This window comes from Pinus tabuliformis, chromosome 3_1 (genome assembly GCF_031772625.1).
Source record: "Pinus tabuliformis cultivar Carrire ecotype Pingquan chromosome 3_1, CPIR1, whole genome shotgun sequence".
Classification (NCBI taxonomy): Eukaryota; Viridiplantae; Streptophyta; class Pinopsida; order Pinales; family Pinaceae; genus Pinus; species Pinus tabuliformis.
This window is the reverse complement of record NC_142301.1, coordinates 232,713,302-232,725,906: the sequence shown is the minus strand read 5'-3', so window position 1 is coordinate 232,725,906 and position 12,605 is coordinate 232,713,302. Positions and strand designations below refer to the sequence as shown.

The following is a 12,605-nucleotide window of genomic DNA, read 5'->3' as shown; positions in this document are numbered from 1 at the left end:
CGCAGAATGAAGGAAGTCTTTCTCTGGTTCTTTTGTCAAACTCAATATTGAATTTTAGAACAGATTCTTTAACCTCTGTCAGCTTTGTCTCAAATGTTTTCCTATATACATTTTTCAAAATCATCTTGTTTATTTCCAATACCAATTTTGTTCTATCTTGAACTTTCATTTCTCTTAACTCCTGTGATGATTTAGAGTTAAAGAAATCAATCATCTTCTTGGAGAATTGGGCACGTTGCTGAAGTTTTTGCTTGTTGGCAACAATCAAGCTTTCTAGATCTCTGACAATGGCCTTTTCTTCTGTAATAATTGATAAAAATTCCCAAACATTCCTCACTGTATGAATTTTGTCATTCCATATGATCTCCCTGACTTGAATAAGGGACATATTTCCCTTCACTTTCTCCTTCAATTCCTTGATTTGATGAGAAGCAACCTGAAAATCATTTTGATATTTAGTAGCGGTTTCCTGAGCCATGGCTAGTTCCCTCTTTGTTATCTTTAAAGTTTTCTATGTATCTTCAAAATTTCTTTTTATCTTTTTCATTTCATTCTCTGATATCTGTAGCTCAGTCATCACTTTGGTCAACTTTTTTGCAGGATCTTCAGAGTCCGGTTGTACTAAGATAGTACAAACATGTGAGTCTAATTTCTGTTGCAAAACAAAATTCATCTCCTTAAGATTTGCAATCTCATTATTCCTCTGCAAGAGTTCATTAGTTAAAATCTCCTTTTCTTTCTCCACCTGGGCTATTTCTGGGGCCATAACATGCTCCACAGAATGCAACTTTAGCTTCTTTCTCAGTACTTGGATTTCAGTTTCAGCTCCCTGCAAAAGTTTCTGAACAACACTCCTATCCTCAGGGTTTACACCGTTCTTTACAATTAGCTTTTTCAACTCTTCATTTTGAGTGGACAAAGCTCTGGAATTTTCCTTTTTCAGCTTCAATTGATTAACCACTTTCCCTAACAAAGCTTCAACTTTGCTAGCAACCAAGGATGTTTTGTTCAAATCAATGTATATTAGTTCTCTAGATTTCCTGTGTAACTTAATCTTGTCAAACAATGGGATTTCTCTTGCATCTACTGTCAAGTTGATAGCCTTGAAACCAGATGATGATGAAACAATTAGTGCAGAAGGATGAGAGAAATATAATTTCAATTGATTTCTCTCAAGGTCCATGGCAGACAATGTAGGTTTTAACCCCGTACAGAAATTACCTGCATAAGACTTCTAAAAACAAAAAATAAACAATGGCGAGAGCATAACACAAAACAAATATACACAGAGATTTTCCCCCTGGATCCCAAAACTGGGACTACCAGATTGATTTTTCATTATGTTCCTTTCAATGTTACAAAACATATATATACATGTCGAAGCATCCATAAACCCCAATTCATTAACCCTGGATTAGAACATAACCGTAGTTCCCTTGACCGGATCTACAAAATACCATGGACCGAAAACCACCGCGCCCAAAACCATGTGCGAAATCCATGCATAAAACAATAGGTAGGTCTGCCCACCTAATATAGGGCCTTTGGCAAGATACAAGGTGTGGAAGAGCTATTGATAATGGAATAAGCAACTGACAAGAAAGAAGTAGTGAAATATATAAACCCCTCATAATTAGCATGACTTCTTATGGTATCTGTCTAATTCACCACTGATTGCTTGTTTTTATGTATGTCCATTATCTTCAGTCCCAAGTACATGAATCTCTCCACATGAGTATACAAGAAGAGGTAGGTTACTAATGAGGGAAATCTAAAACATCCAATGAGAGAAAGGTCTGTTAATTGTGAATTAATCATTTTTTCCCAATAAGCAGGTATATCAAATACTCTCTCAGGTTGCAACATTAAATTAAACATTCCCAGAATGGCCTGATCAATGACATGTGTATCCTCCCTTCCCAAAACTTTGACAATAATTTGCAGAATTGGCCTCACCTCTTTGGTAAAAATTTCAAGAGAAAACTGAGTAGGTTCCATAGGCAAATGCTATCCTGAGGGCATTGAAAAGTAAGTCATCTGTGCATAGTCTTTTGCAAATAGGTTTTGAAAGGTTAACAACAAGGTTTCCTCTGAAAACGATGTGTAAGAACTTGACAAGGGAAAAACCAAGGCTTGTTGAATTGAGAGAGAAGACACTTGGAAAATATTTTCACCTAATTTGTTCATCACAAAACATTTATGTGGGTAGAGAGCAGAGACTAACCAATAAATGAACTCAGGGAAGACATAGGTTTGGTGAATTATGGCAGCGAAAAGGGTAGGCTTGACAACTATAGTATACATCGGGGATTCCTTCTGGTTGACTAGGATATGTTGGTGAAGTTCCATTAAATCCAGGGAGAAAATTGGGTCGAAAACATCCCTCTCGGTGTCCATGAGAGGAATGTGAGAGGAAGACCCTGCTAACACTGCTTTCTTTGACATTTTGACAACTGGAACAAGAAAGAATGATGTGTAATTACCTGGTTACAGACAAATGATGCTGACTTGAGCTTTGAGTTGGACAACTACGACGTGTTATGGATACGAAGAACTAAAGGTGATAAAATGAAGGGAATGAGGGTAACGAGATTTATGGGGAAAACAAAAAAATGGGGGAAAACGGTAATAAATGCATATGTGGCATGTACGAAGTATGACGTGATGAAAGGACTGGATGAACTGACGAGGTGACGTGGGAATGACATGGCGGTGACAGGGCAATGAAGTGATGGTGACAGAGCAATGACATGGCGGTGATAAGGTGATACACGCTCACTTGTTGTAGTTCTATGGAGGCACACACCCGTACAGAGAAATCCCGCTGGGGTGCTCCCATAATTGATGTGAGCCATTGATCTGTAATCAATCATGATTGTTGATGGAAGTTTACGGGGGCACCCAATGGCATAAACAGTTTGCATGTTGTGTCGTCAGGTTTGAGCCATCAGATGGGCCCGACAACGTCGTCTTACTCCACCCGACAAATCATTCGACCTTTAATCTGCATGCAACTTTAATATATTCGGGCTCACCCTATTAACATGTTAATGCCGTGATTTGATGCTAATCAATGATTAAACCACCATTAGCGCTTAATCAAAATCCTAAAGCTAAAGACTTGATTTTGATTTTGTTTTTTTTTTTTGAATACACATACATATATTTTCTTTTTCAACATATGAGGAAAATAAAAATGAGCTACAACATGAGCCATCACTAAAAATAACATTCCTTGCTCATGAAACCCATGAGACAAGCATTACAAAAATAATTTTATTTTTCTTTACATCAATTACATAAAATCATATTTACATATGTCATTGTGAACACTGAAACTAGTTACACTTTTCAACAGTTCCTTGAGTTTCAGGTCCACCAAGATCTAGTTTCGGGCCCCTGAGTTGGCCTTCTCCCTGATGTCTTGGTGCAATCTTCAGAAACTGTGGAAATTGCAGGTTTGAACAGCACGATTATCTCCTTTTTATAACCACATAAATTAGGTAAAACACTTCCAAAACATTTCCTATTATGGTAAGAAGTTTCAATACTTAATCTGTGGTACATTCCTTGCTTATTTCATTGATCCATTGAGTATTTTCTTTGTTGGTTTGTGCTAATTGTCCGCTGTCATATCTTCTTATCAGATTAGAATTCAATATCAACTTAACTCCCACCTCTTCCAACTTGGTATATTTGGGCACTGGTCTATTTATAGTGGTTGGCTAGCATGTGTGGTTCAATATAGGTGGACAACTCTTTTCAACATGCTATAATGCTTAAGGCATGTGCTACAACATCCAAGGAGGTGGACAACCCTTCAAAAGTGATGATTAATGCTTCCAAATGTGTTAATGGGTAGTGAACATCATGTGACACCTTCTAATAGCTTAATGACTCTTTTAATTTTTAACCCCTTCTTAACTTGACTATGGTGTGGATATCATTAACTTTGGTTACATGTGAAAAATCCTAAGACTAGATGCATTTCCTAGGGTTCTATGTAAGGTGTAGGTGATGCAATGAACTGGACTGCTGATAAGTGTTTTCATGAGTTGATCCTTGTAGTCATATAGCATGAGTGAAGAAGTCCTTCCCTTAGCTTTCAACAGCCAGGGTTATAATTTATTGTTCCACATGTCTGCCTTTAGGAGACTTAGCATTGAGTTATGATTCCCTTAGACTTGTTTTTTAAAATATAATTTGCTTGGTCCTTTCTTTTATTTATTTATTTGAGAATGGAACTTAGGGAATAAGGCTTTTGAGCAAAGTGGCACAACACATCCATATAAGAATATGACTTTAGTTACTTCTACCTCTAAGAATTTTAGCTCTTTGATTTATTCATGCATGAAACTTTTCCTTTTTATTTTATTTTCTTGTTACATGACATATAATAAGTCAATTGCAAAAGAGGAAACTATAAAAATGTATGAAAATCGTGATGAAATGACGGGTTGTGAAAAATAGCCAAGGAAAATGACGTTCTGAGGAAATAGGACTACGACTTGACTCATAAGGTGACACACTTAAATTATGAACACACTGTGGTACAACCCAGGGAGAGACCACAATTTAGAATGTTATGAGCCATTATAAACATGGATGATCACCATGGGTCGTGACCAACATTAAAAAAACAACATCTTCATGTGTGAGAAGAGTGTATTACAATTTTCATCAAACACCTAACATCATGGGACTTATTGAGCAAATTCTAAAAGCATATTTGACAAATAGCCATTAACTATTGGTCATGATGAAACTCACAAGTGCATCGATTTTTAATTCACCCCTACAAAAAAATGGGATAACCGGAACGAACAACTATAGTGAGATATGTGGAAGACTTATCTCAAGACATTATTAACTAGAAGACTTATTTTTAATCTATATTAGTATTAAAAGTATACAGTTTTATCTATCACTAGTGACAATACGTCGCAAGAAACAAAACCATTAGCTAACTTCATATAGATACTGTAGGAATTTACAGGGTAAGTTCCTCAGACAGAACACCAAAGGACACCGCTCACAAACAGATCGCAAATCAATACACCAGTACTTTTGACGTGGTTAAAACCCTCAAAGAGGGAAACAGTCCACGGCCTGAGCCAACGCGGCCACTTCAGGCAATTTATTAATAAAAGCATGAAAATTTACATAATCTTCTCTCATGAACGGTTAACCTACAAATGACCCTCCATGCTCTTTAAATAGAGATCATGGACCAATTGGGTGTTAAGCCACGGATCAAGTGTCGGTAATACCGAGGAGAGGATGAACCGTCGGATCACTACATATCGTGACCGTCGGATTGTAAGTTACAAAATGTACATAGTAAAGAAATACACTTTACCTAACTCTATACTAGACCAAGTTATACTTAACTATTTCCTATGTGTCGGAATATCCTAACATCCCCCTTAAGAACAACTTGGGATAGGGTTGAAGGATTTACAAATATGACACAATAGGAGAAGGAAGGAGGCACTGGAGCCTATCCCCCCTTAGTGACAACTTCCTGAACTCCAACCATAAATCGAAGTTTAGTGAACTTTGCCTCTGTGAGAGCCTTTGTAAAGATGTCTGCAACTTGATCATCTGTTGAACAATATTGCACTTCAAGAACATGGTCGTGGATGAGCTTTCTGATGAAGTGCATGTGCAGTTCAATGTGTTTGTTGCGCTGATGTTGGACTGGATCTTTGCATAGTTGAATGGCACTTTGATTATCACACCAAAGTGTAGTCGGATGTTGCTGCTGAAAGCCAAACTCTGACAGGATCTGACAAAGCCACAAGGCTTCCTTACTAGCTTCTATGACACCACGATATTCTGCGTCTGCTGAAGAAAGAGAAATGGCACCTTGTTTCTTGCAAGCCCATGTAATAGGTCCTGAACCAAGACTGAACACATAACTTGCAGTAGACTTCCGATCATCAGGGTCACCAGCCCAATCGGAATCAGTGAAACCAATCAATAGAGGAGATGCTTCGGCATTGTAATGAATCCCAAACTGAACTGTACCTCGAACATAACGAAGTATTCTTTTAGCTGCTTTCCAATGACTTTCACGTGGGTTTTGCATAAACCGAGCAACAAGGCCAACAACAAAGGAAAGGTCAGGACGAGTATTGGTTAGATACAAAAGTTTTCCTACAAGTTGACGGTATAAGGTAGCATCAACTTTAGGAGAAGTACAAGTGACTGAAAGTTTGACTCCAGACTGAAAGGGAGAAGGGGCTGGCTTACAGTCTTCCATGTGAAAATGGCGTAGAATATCACAAGCATACTTGGACTGGGAAAGGGAAATACCTTCCTGGGATTGCAAGACTTGAAGACCAAGAAAATAATGTAAGTGTCCTAAGTCTGTCATTTCAAACTTCCTTTTAAGGCTAGACTTCACATGGTTTATGAGGTTGGGATCACTACTAGTCAGGATAAGATCATCAACATAAAGAACAAGAATGATAAGAGACTTGCCCACTTTCTTGGTGTAGACAGTATTGTCAGAATGACACCTAGAAAAGCCATTTTCTAAAATAAAGTTATCCATTTTGGCATACCAAGCTCGAGGAGCTTGCTTGAGACCATAAAGGGATTTCTTAAGCCGACATACAAGGCTGGAGTCTGTTTGTATAAAGCCAATAGGTTGTTCCATATAGATTTCTTCATGCAAGTCCCCATGCAAGAAGGCAGATTTAACATCCATCTGATGGACTTCCCATTTGAAAGAGGCAGCAAGGGAAAGAACAAGGCAGATAGAGTTCATTTTGGCAACAGGGGAGAAGGTTTCAATGTAGTCAATGCCTTCAACTTGTGAAAAACCCTTAGCAACAAGACGAGCTTTATGTTTATCAACTTTCCCATCTGGTCCATACTTGGTTCTGTAAACCCATTTGCATCTAACAAGTTTTCGTCCCTTCGGTAGAGGAACAAGATCCCATGTATCATTTGCCAATAATGAATGATATTCTTCATTCATAGCTGCTTCCCAATCTGGATGGCCTGAAGCTTTTGCAAAGGTGTCAGGATCATAATTCACTGAAGCTCGAGCCAGTAAAGAAGAGGCTCTCTCGAACTGAGAACGTGTACGTCGCTGATCTGTAGGATCACCGACAAGATCACCTGCTGCATCCCGAGTAGCACGAACCCATTTTGGAAGCTGAGGAGCTGAAGGAGGATCCTGAGAAGGTGGGGGAGGATTGTCATCCTCGCTTTCATCATCTAAAGAAGAAATATTTTCAAAAGTAGAAGAGATAGGAAGAGGTGGCACATCCGCCGAACTAGGCTCGTAGGCCTATATATTTTCAGCAAACTTTACATCTCTTCTAATGATAACATTCATGGACTTAAGTGGAATAAGTCTATATCCTTTGACATCTTTAGAATATCCAACAAAAATACATTTTTCACTCTTAGGTTCTAAAGCTTTATGTTTCTCATCTGGAATATGGGCCCATGCTTCACTTCCAAAAACACGAAAGTGACTTACATCTAGTTTAATTGAGCTCCATGCTTCTTCTGGAGTGATATTCTTTAAAACCTTAATAGGAGTGCGATTTATTATGTAATTTGCACAATTAATTGCTTCTGACCAATAATTAAGACTAAGTCTTTTAGATTGAAGCATACAATTAGCCATTTCCTTTAAGGTGCGATTCTTCCTTTCAGCTACACCATTTTGTTGTGGAGTATATGGAACAGTATGTTGCATTTGAATTCCATGCTCAATGCAAAAGTTGATGAAGTTGTTTTTAACATATTCTCCGCCATTATCAGATCTTAGCTTAAGAATTTGATGTCCAGATTGTTTTTCAACAAAGGCCTTAAAGGCCAAGAACATGTTAAATACTTCACTCTTGAGTTTTAAGAAGTATACCCAAGTGCGTCTGGAGAAATCATCAATGAAAGTTAAGAAATACTTGTAGCCAGAGAAGGAAACAACTGGAAGTGGACCACATAAATCACTATGCACAAGCTGTAAAGGGGCTGAGGCATGCCAAGAGGCATGTTTTTCAAAACTGTCCCGATGATGTTTTCCGAGTACACATCCGGAACAAACACCATCTCTGCAAGATACCATTGGAAGACCTGTCACCATATTTTCTTTACATAGATTCTGAAGATAACGATAGTTTAAGTGACCAAATCGCTCATGCCAAAGTTTGCTCACTTCATCATTATGAGCAACAAATACTGAGGGAAGATTTGATGACCCAAAGTTGTGAAACTTATACAACCTTGTAGAATCATCAGCAATGCCAGTAGCTAAAATCTGTCTAGGATCTCTTAGGTCCTTAATTACAACATCGTGAGGTGAAAATTCAACGATTTTACCTTCACCTGAATGGGTTATCTGATATACAGATAGGAGGTTGCAGGATAAGGTTGGAACACATAATACATCATTAAACTGAACATTGTCTATATGAACAGTTCCAGCCCCTACAACACTAAGAGATCTATCATCACCAACATATATATTTTTGGTGTTACAATCATTTAAAGAAGAAAACATGGCTTTGTTTTTGGCCATGTGATAAGAAGCTCCAGAATCAATGAGCCACTCATGAGAATGAGAAGAAGAAGATACATTTAGTGCATAGCCAGACCGAGATGCTTGACAACCACATGCAGAAAGTGCCATTCCTGAAGATGAAGTTGAAGTTGAAGAGTGCTCCAAATGGATGTTATGCTTCTTCATTGCTGCTTCCAAGGCTTCCATCTTCTTAAAGCATTTGGATTCTAAGTGGCCATCTCGACTACAAAAGTTGCAATGTCTATCAGTCTTCTTCCCTTTATTTTTATTTGTCTTATCATTTTGTTGAAATGATTTTTCATTTTGAGGCTGAAATTGCTTAGGACCCTTGTTTGGTTTAGGACCATTCTTTTTAGGATACAACTTCTTAGGATTATTTGGATTTGGTTGCTGCTGGGCGGCTAACGCTTTCTTAGAAGAGTTTCCAAGATTAAGAAGACCAAGGTGTAAGAGTTTTTCTTGTTCTCTTATTAAAGAATCACAAAAAGAATCAAAGGAAGGGGACTTGTAGTCTTGTCCTTGAGAAATGAAGGCTTCTCTTGTAGAATGGAAGGTGGAAACAAACACAGAGTAGGCTGGTCCCAACTTAGTAAGAATGGAATATATAGGGTTACTATCTTCTTTCTTAACCTTAACACCTTCCAAGAGAAGTCTAAGGGTCTTGAACTTGGACAAAAAATCTTCAATGCAAGAAAAAATATTGGGGTCTAATGTAAGCAACTCATTTTCAAGTTGATGGCCTCTAAGTTCATTTTTAATTCCAAAGACTTTAGTAATCTGTTTCATTGCTTCATCAGGAGCATCAAGTTCTGCAATATGGAATCTAAGATCTGGAGAAATAGACATCCCTATCAACCCACGTGCTTGATCTTGCCTGTTTTCCCATTTAGCTGCCTTATCTTCATCTTTCGGTTTGGTTTCTTGGCCTATGGCTATTTTGTAGAGACCTTTACTTCTAAGTAAATCCACAATGTAGGACCACCATTGGAAGTAGTTGGTGCTGTCAAGAATAACTTGGCATGGACTTTCCATTTTAACAGAAACTGAAGTTGTAGATGCTGAAACTAAGTGTTCCAATGGAAAGTTCTCGAAAAATTAGGCCGTTTAAAAAAAAAACGGTTCTGAAAACGGCTTCCGGATGAAGAAGTTATGGCTTTTTGAAAAAAAATTGATGAAGATGCCGACGAAATGCGGGAATGTGCGGAAATGAAAAAAAACACCCCCTTTCCAACAAAAAGGAGACTTGAACCCAAGACCTCTACTCTCATAAATTAGCTTTGAACCAAGTGAGCTATACAAAAAGTTTGAGAGAGAGAGAGAGAGAGGGGGGGGGGTTGAAGCTTTGGGTTGCATGCTTGCTTTGAGAAAGTTCTTTTTCCCTACAAAACAAAAAACACAAAACCCAACACGGACATACAAAAAAAACGAACCTTACGGCTCGAAGTTAGCTTTAGCCGGAAACTAAATATTTTCCTTAATGTTTCTGATTTTCCGAGATCACACTAAGGCGCAGCGGAAAAGAGCATACGCATGAGAAAAATCCTTCCTTTCTGTTTCTGATTTGCCCAGATTGCACAGAGTCGCGGGGCAAAGAGCATATGCAGAAATGAAAGGTATAGATCCGGTAATAAAAAAAGCTAAATAAACCGAAACCGAAATAAACAGAGAGAAAATAAATGTAAACTGCAAATAAACATTGTATACCTCCAGATCTTAAAAATGACGCAGCTTGGGCTACCAGAAACCTTTTCGCGTGAAACGAAAGGGGTTCCTCACTGGAACAGATGCTCCCAACACAACAGAGCAGTCCTCTCGGCCCGAAAGCAGTAAAAAACAGTAGCTCTAGGAAACGGTAGTCGGATGCAGTTCTACCGGCTTCAGATTTTGATCACCAATGGACGCGGCCCTCAAATAGCTCTGGTACCATGTAGGAATTTACAAGGTAAGTTCCTCAGATAGAACACCAAAGGACACCGCTCACAAACAGATCGCAGATCAATACACCAGTACTTTTGACGTGGTTAAAATCCTCAAAGAGGGAAACAGTCCACGGCCTGAGCCAACGCGGCCACTTCAGGGAATTTATTAATAAAAGAATGAAAATTTACATAAGCTCCTCTCATGAACGGTTAACCTACAAATGACCCTCCATGCTCTTTAAATAGAGATCATGGACCAATCGGGTGTTAAGCCACGGATCAAGTGTCGGTAATACCGAGGAGAGAATGAACCGTCGGATCACTACATATCGTGACCGTCGGATTGTAAGTTACAAAATGTACATAGTAAAGAAACACACTTTACCTAACTCTATACTAGACCAAGTTATACTTAACTATTTCCTATGTGTCGGAATATCCTAACAGATACCCCAAACCAGAGCACGTTTTTCCAACAAGAAGATTAATATGTGATCTAGAGATTCCATTGTTAAATGGTGGGGTCAAAGTCGATTTATGTTATAAAAATGATATCTGATCACACTTTTATGTTCGTCGAGATTATGTTGGTCTAGATTACTAATGTAATCTTTATATGATTCAACCTTTTTATCTTTTTTTAATTGTTTTTTATTTTTGAGCTGAAAGGTTCATTTTACCATCTAGTATGAAGATGATATGTAATTCCGTTCGTGTCAATTGTATTCAACTTGGAGTTGACATGTGTCCCTTAAAAAAATACTTTAAATGAAAAAACATTGTTAACTATAATAAAAACATAAATAATTATACATATTTAGTTAGTTTTAATTAAAAGCATTATAAAACATTAATAACCACATTCTCATTGTGTTCACTTGGTTAGTTGATATTTCACTGCACTCTTTGAGTAATAAATAAAATATTTTAATATTTATATAAACTAATAAATTTCATTATATATATATATTAGAGTGTGTGCATGTGCCTGTGTTTTAATGTTTACTAAAATATTCCAATGCTTAAAAGGAAAAAGCAATTAAAGGTAAAATAATTTAGTTACTTCTTTATAAAAGGAAAATGTGTAACTCATTCAATTTTTAATATAAAATATTAATAATAATAAATTATTCAAAAATACAATTTAAACAATGAAAACATATACATGTTTTATAAACCACTATAGATCTATTTTAATCATGGGTTTATAAAAAATTAAAAGGGATTAAATATCTTGACATGTAATGTTTTTTCAAGTTTCGCATTTTAAAAGGGGTTTGTATATAATGAGATTTGATCCCTCTTGGCTCTTGGTGAATCCATGATTAAGATGAATTTATACTGATTATTATTTTTCCGAAATTTTTAAATATATGAATTAAATTTTGTTTTTCCATTTTACCCAGAGATTGATAATGACTTATATTAAATAAAGAAGGATGGATGGAAAGTGACAAATCAAGGTGACATGATTTGATTAGGGTATTACATTGTAATTACAAACATCAGGACATTAACATAATTATTGTCCTATATACATTTTTCTTAGATGGTTCTGGATATGGGTTGTTGGTAATTAAAGTTATTTGGCTTTGTCACGATACTTGAGGAAATCTTTCGATCTTAGCATGCATTTGTCTTATACTTTATCACATCATTTCATATTAAAATATATTTATTTTCTCATGGTATTGCTTGAGATGCAGATATGACAGTTCTTAGAGACATGAGTCCAAGGAGGATTTTGAGAGTAGCGGGCTTCGAATTCAACACCATTGTTGGACAACTTCAAAGTGCGTGGGATGAACCTTAAGACATGTGTCCCGCACTTTTGAACTACTTTGCTGTGTGAGCATGTGCCAACATATCGTTAATGACACTTAACTAGTTTAACATCTATGCTATGTAGTGTCTATGTGGCCAAACAGTGATAATTTGTAATATGTAATATTTTGTTTAGTGTATGAAACTTCATGTACTCTACTTGTTTAGTTCAAATTTTGTGGGAAATTGTGTATTTGTTTTAGCTTGTTTTCCATTACTAGCACTTGGAAGGCAGCACTCGAGTAATGTTTGGTTGCTTCAACATATGTTTCATTATAAATAAGTTAAGTAATAATATTGTTCATCTTGGATAATTA

The 12,605-nt window shown here is 37.0% G+C and overlaps 1 protein-coding gene across 3 annotated transcripts in view; it reads left to right on the top strand.

The window, feature by feature from the left end:
- The window catches only part of LOC149186656 (methyltransferase), a 208,613-nt gene extending 196,008 nt beyond the window's left edge, over positions 1-12,605 (top strand). For all 3 annotated transcript variants that reach the window (XR_016255707.1, XM_089411083.1, XM_089411082.1), the window contains one exon: positions 12,171-12,605. The gene's annotated coding sequence lies outside the window, so the exon portion shown is untranslated. The remainder of the gene's footprint in view (positions 1-12,170) is intronic.